The sequence below is a fragment of the Macaca nemestrina genome, chromosome 4 (genome assembly GCF_043159975.1).
Source record: "Macaca nemestrina isolate mMacNem1 chromosome 4, mMacNem.hap1, whole genome shotgun sequence".
NCBI classification, from domain to species: Eukaryota; Metazoa; Chordata; class Mammalia; order Primates; family Cercopithecidae; genus Macaca; species Macaca nemestrina.
This window is the reverse complement of record NC_092128.1, coordinates 145,427,393-145,433,392: the sequence shown is the minus strand read 5'-3', so window position 1 is coordinate 145,433,392 and position 6,000 is coordinate 145,427,393.

The following is a 6,000-nucleotide window of genomic DNA, read 5'->3' as shown; positions in this document are numbered from 1 at the left end:
TAAGGATGGCCACCCTGGAAAACTGTGACTCCAAATGAATGCAGACAGTGTTTCCAAAGTAGAGAAGTGGTGGTTTCAATGACATAGGCAGAGACTGGGATGTTTCAGCAGGATTACAACATTTTCCATAGAAGACCAGGCGCATCCACCATAGCAATTTGATCAGTTACAGGTGGCTAAATTCCAAGGAAGATTATTACTGGGAGGCTGGGCGGTGATCTGAGGGCGCGAGGTCCCATCTCTGGCGCCTCTTTGTCTTCTTAATTGTTTACAGGAAAAAGGAGGCTGGACTTGCAGCTGCATGCCACGTGACTCAGGCTGCATAGCCACACTCTTTTCAAGGCTCAGGATAATTTAAAGTTGCAACAGTTTTACATTTGAATTATTATTATTTTGAGACAGGATCTCACTCTGTCGCCCAGGCTGGGGTGCAGTTGTGCAATCATGGCTCACTGCAGCCTTGACCTCCCAGGCTCAAGTGATCTTCCCACCTCAGCCTCCCACCTAAGCCTCTTGTGTAGCTGAGACCACAGGTGGTACACACCATCACACCTGGCTAATTAAAAAACATTTTTAAAAATAAAATTTTTTTAGAGATGGGGTCTCACTATGTTGCCCAGGCTGGTCTGGAACTGCTGGACTCAAGTGATGCTCTCACAGCAGCTTCCCAGAGCACTGGGATCACAGGCATCAGTCACTATGCCCAGCCCCACATTTGAATTATTTAATTTTACAAGGGTTAGCTAGGGAGTTCGAGCCTTTCCTTTATTCCTTCAGCCACTGTTGTAGACTGTATCCTTCCAAAATTCATCTGTTGAAGTCCTAACTTCAGTGGATCTACTTGTGGAATAGGGCTTTTAAAGACATAATTAAGGTATGGGGTCATAAGGGTGGGCCTTAATCCAACAGAACTGGTATCTTTATAAGAAGAAAAAACTTGAGAACGGACATTCCTGTGCACAAAGGAAAGGCCATGTGAGGATAGAGCAAGAAGGCAGCTGTCTGCAAGCCAAGGAGAGAGGCCTTAGCAGGAACCAACCCAGCCAACACCTTGATCTTGGACTTCCAGACTCCAGAATTGGGAGAATATAAATTTCTGTTGTTTAAGCCATCCGGTCTGTGCAATTATCTTACGACAACTAGAGCAGACTAATACAGCCACTCACAACCTTGGGTAGGTGTAGTATGATGAAGGTTTCAGAATGCAACACCTCTTTAGTCAGAATACACATATTTTTTGTTTTTGTTTTTTTGAGACAGGATCTTATTCTGTTGCCAGGCTGGAGTGCAATGGTGTGTTCATGGCTCATTGCAGCCTGGAACTCCTGGGCTCAACAATCCTCCTCTCTCAGCTTCTCAAATATCTGGGACTACAGACACTCACCACCATGCCTGGCTAATTTTTTTTTTTTTTGGTAGAGATGGAGTCTCACTTTGTTGCCCAGGCTGGCCTTGAACTCCTAACCTCAAGTGATTCTCCCACCTTGGGCTCCCAAAATGCTGAGAGTACACATATAGAATAGACATCTTGTTAGCAGCTTTATCACAAAGCCCCAGGTTTTCACGTCTGCTGTGTTTACATGAACGAAACATGTAAACATGTTCACATGCTAGGAAACAGCTTAGAGACAGGTTTGTTTTGCTTTTCTCTTAAGAAAAATGCTTCCTGGTGTGATGGAAACGATGCTAGAAATCCCACAGATCCTAGGTTCATCAGGAATATAGCTCTGGCTAGGTGATGTTGTACAAGTGACTTAAACGCTGGGCATTCCTGTCCTTTCTTGCAACATGAAGTTAAAGTTAATCAATGTTATGGCTCACATGATTAATTTTCTTATCAGACCAAGGTTTGTTTCTCTCTTTTAAAAAATAACCTGGTGGGGCTGGGCATAGTGGCTCATGCTTGTACTCCCAGCACTTTGGAAAGCTGAGGTAAGAGGCTCACCAGAGGACAAGAGTTGAAGACCAGCCTGCACAATATGACGAGACCTCGTCTCTCCGAAAAATTAAAAAATGGGCCCAGCGTCATTGCATGTACCTGTAGTTCAGCTACTCGAGGGACTGAGGTGGGAGGATTGCTTGAGTCCCGGAGGTCAAGGCTATAGTGAGCCATGATCATGCCACTGCACTCCAGCCTGGGCGACAGAGGGAGCACCTGTCCCCCCCCCCCAAAAAAAAAAAAAGAAAAACAAAAAAACCCCAAAACCTGGTGGACATTTGATGTCCTTGGCTACCCAGTCCCCAAAGACTCTATTGCTTGGGTGGCCCTGACTGTGTCCTTCAGAGCCAACAGGGCTCTCAGCCTGAGGGGCACCAAGATCACATGTTTGGGACTGACGTGCTCTTGCACAACGGCAACAGCTCCACTAAATATCAGTAGAGGTCACTAATCCCACCAGTTTAGAGGCCACAACTGCACTAAATCACTGTACGAACTTATTTTTTTTAAACTTTTTAATATTTACTTATTTATTTTGAGATGAGGTCTCGCTCTGATCCCTAGGCTGGAGTTCAATGGTGAGATCGTGGCTCATTGCAACCTCTGCCTCCCGAGTTCAAACGATTCTCCTGCTTTAGCCTCCCGAGTAGCAGGGATTACAGGCGGCCACCACCATGCCTGGCTAATTGTATGAACTTAGAAAAGTAACTTAAACTGCTTAGAAACCGATAACTAAAGAAGTTGCAGGCTGAGTGTGGTGGATCGCACCTGTTATTTCAGCACTTCAAGAGGCCAAGGTGGGTGGATCACTTGAGGTCTGGAGTTCGAGAGCAGCCTGGCCAACATGGTGAAACCCTGTCTTGACTAAAAATACAAAAAGTAGCCAGGTGTGGTGATGTGTGCCTGTAATCCCAGCTATTTGGGAGGCTGAGCCTGAAGAATCACTTGAACCTGGGAGGTGGAGGTTGCAGTGAGCCATGATTATGCCACTGCACTCCAGCCTGGGTGACAAAGTAAGACTATGTCAAAAAAAAAAAAAAAAAAAAAAAGAATAAAAAAAGGAAGTTGCAAGGATAGGGTCAGAGGTATGACTGAAAAAAAAAATAACAGAGGTCATCTGCTCCCTGAAACAGTGGTTCCCGTGCTTCCAAGCCCTATCAGCTTCGCCTGGAAGACTTGTTAAACACACATCACTGGGCCCACCTCCAGAGTTTCTGATTGAGTAGATCTGAGTTGGGACCTGAAAATGACCATTTCTTTTTTTTTTTTTTTAAGAATTAATTAACTTATTTTTTATCAATTCAGGGAGTACATGTGTAGGCTGGTTCACATGGATATATTGCATGGTGGTGCTGTTTGGGCTTCTGGTGAACCCATCATCTGAATAGTGCACATTGTCCTCAGTAGGTAATTTTTTCTTCCCTCTCCTGCCTCCCAGTCTCCTCCCCTTTGGAGTCTCCAATGTCTGTTATTTCCCCCTGTATGTCCATGTGTACTCATTATTTAGCTCCCACTTATAAGTGAGAACATACAGGATTTGCTTTTCTGTTTGTTTCTGACTTATTTCACTTAGTATAATGCCCTTCAGCTCCATTCACGTGGTTGCAAATGACATGATTTCATTCTTTTTTATGACTGCATAGTATTCCATGGCATATGTGTACCACATTTTCTTTGTCCATTTCTCCACTGATGGGCATTTAGGTTGATTCCAGGACTTTGCTATTGTGAATAGCACTGTGATAAACATGAGTGCGAGTGTCTTTTTGTGAAAACAGGCACTTCTAACAAGTTTCCAGGTGATGCTGAGATCACAGATCCTGGGGCCACACTTTGAGAACCACCAGTTGACCTTGGTCCACAGACATTCGAAATCTCAATTAAGACGTTCCCAGGCCCAGGATCGGGGAGGGAAAAATGGAGAGTTTATGCTGCAGAGCAACATGACAGAGACAGCCCTGAGCCATGGAGAATGGAATGACTCAGTTATCCTGGCAAGTTCAGATAAGGCTGCATAGGAAGGGCATGTACTTGACCTTCTGCAACTGTCCCAGGTTCATTGTCTGATACACAGCAAGTCAATACACTGAGACACTGAATTGCAGCAGAGAAAGAGGTTTAATTGCAAGGCAGACAAACGAGGAAACAGGAGAAAGCCTCAAATCTGCATCCTTGAGGAGTTCTAGCCAGGGATTTCAAAGGGTTTGATGAAGTAATGGGCTGAGGTGTAGGGATTGTTGATAGGTTGGGGAGTGCACAGTGGAGGGGCGCATGGACAGGGAGATGCAGAAGAATCATGCAGATTCTATTCCTCTGTGGGGGTTTTTGAACTGGTTGGCGTCAGCCATTCTACTGGAATTCAGGATCTGAAAAACATCTTAAGCAATCCTTAAAGAAAAGCATTCTGATTATACATACATCAGAGGTCAATGGAACAATGGGAGTGTAAATGGTCAGTATCCAGTACTAGGTGATTTTTAGTTAGCAAGCAGCTACAAAAAAGTGGGTCAAAGGACAACCTAATTAATGCTTAATTCTTACTATATTTCTGTCCAGAACTTGGCATGTCATTCTTGTTAACCGCAAGAGGATGATTTTGCTCTCTTTTCTGGAGAGGATAGGGTGGGAGGGCCGTCATCTCAGGACTGTTTACAAGACTGGGGGAACCCGAATCTCTCCCATCCCACTCCATTGTGGGGTCTTCTCCGAAAGCTATTTGCTGCTGGGGGCAGGAAATACGAAGGAGCTGGAGAGAGGGAGAGCAGACCTAAGGAAGAGAGGTGACCAAGTGGGTGCTACCTGCATTCCCCTCTTGGGCTTGGCCCAGAGTTTATGTTGGGTAGAAAGGACATTGCAGAAGGTTTTGTTGTGTTGTCAGAGGCGTTTGAACCAGAGCAACTCCATCTTGAATAGGCGCTAGGTGAAATCAGGCTAAGACCTGTTGGGCTGTATTCCCTGTAAGTAAAGGTATTCTAAGACACAAGGTGAGTGTCATGCGCGTCCATGTGAAGAGACCACCAAACAGGCTTTGTGTGAGCAATAAAACTTTTTAATCACCTGGGTGCAGGCGGGCTGAGTCGGAAAAGAGAGTCAGTGAAGGGAGATCAGGGTGGGGCCATTTTATAGGACTTGGGTAGGTAAAGGAAAATTCCAGTCAAAGGGGGGTTGTTCTCTGGCGGGCAGCAGTGGGGGTCACAAGGTGCTCAGTGGGGGAGCTTTTTGAGCCAGGATGAGCCAGGTACAAGATAATGTCATTGCTTAAGGCAAGGACTGGCCATTTTCACTTCTTCTGTGGTGGAATGTCATCAGTTAAGGCGGGGCAGGACATTTGCACTTCTTTTGTGATTCTTCAGTTACTTCAGGCCATCTGGGCGTATATACGTGCAAGTCCCAGGGGATGCGATGGCTTGGCTTGGGCTCAGAGGCCTGACAGTGAGATAGGAGGTTGGCACAAGATACAGATCACAGAGATCTTGCTGATAAAATGGGCTACAGTAAAGAAGCCGATTAAAACCCACGAAAACCAAGATGGCAACAAGAGTGACCTGTGGTCGTCCTCACTGCTACACTTCCACCAGCACCATGACAGTTTACAAATGCCATGGCAACATCAAGAAGTCACCCCATATGGTCTCAAAAGGGGAGGCACGAATAATAAACATCTAATCTTGTTTATGTTTAGCATATAATCAAGAAATAAAAATGGGCAACTGCCTTTGGAATAATCATTCTTTATTCCTTTACTTTCTTAATAAACTTGCTTTCATTCTTCTCTGTGGACTTGCCCTGAACTATTTTGTTAAATATCTAAGAACCATCTCTTTGGATCTGGATTGGGACCCCTTTCCGTTAACAGTGTGAACCTCAAATATCTGAGCCAGGTATCAGTCAATTTAGGAAGTTTAGGAAGTCAAAAAAATAATAATAATAACAAATCTTGGGACCCCAAAATCACTAAGACGAAAAGAAAAGTCTGTGAATTTACGAAGCTGCCAAAGTGAAGGACATGTGTCCATGACACAGCCTCAGGAGGTCCTGACAACATGTGCCCAAGGTGGTCG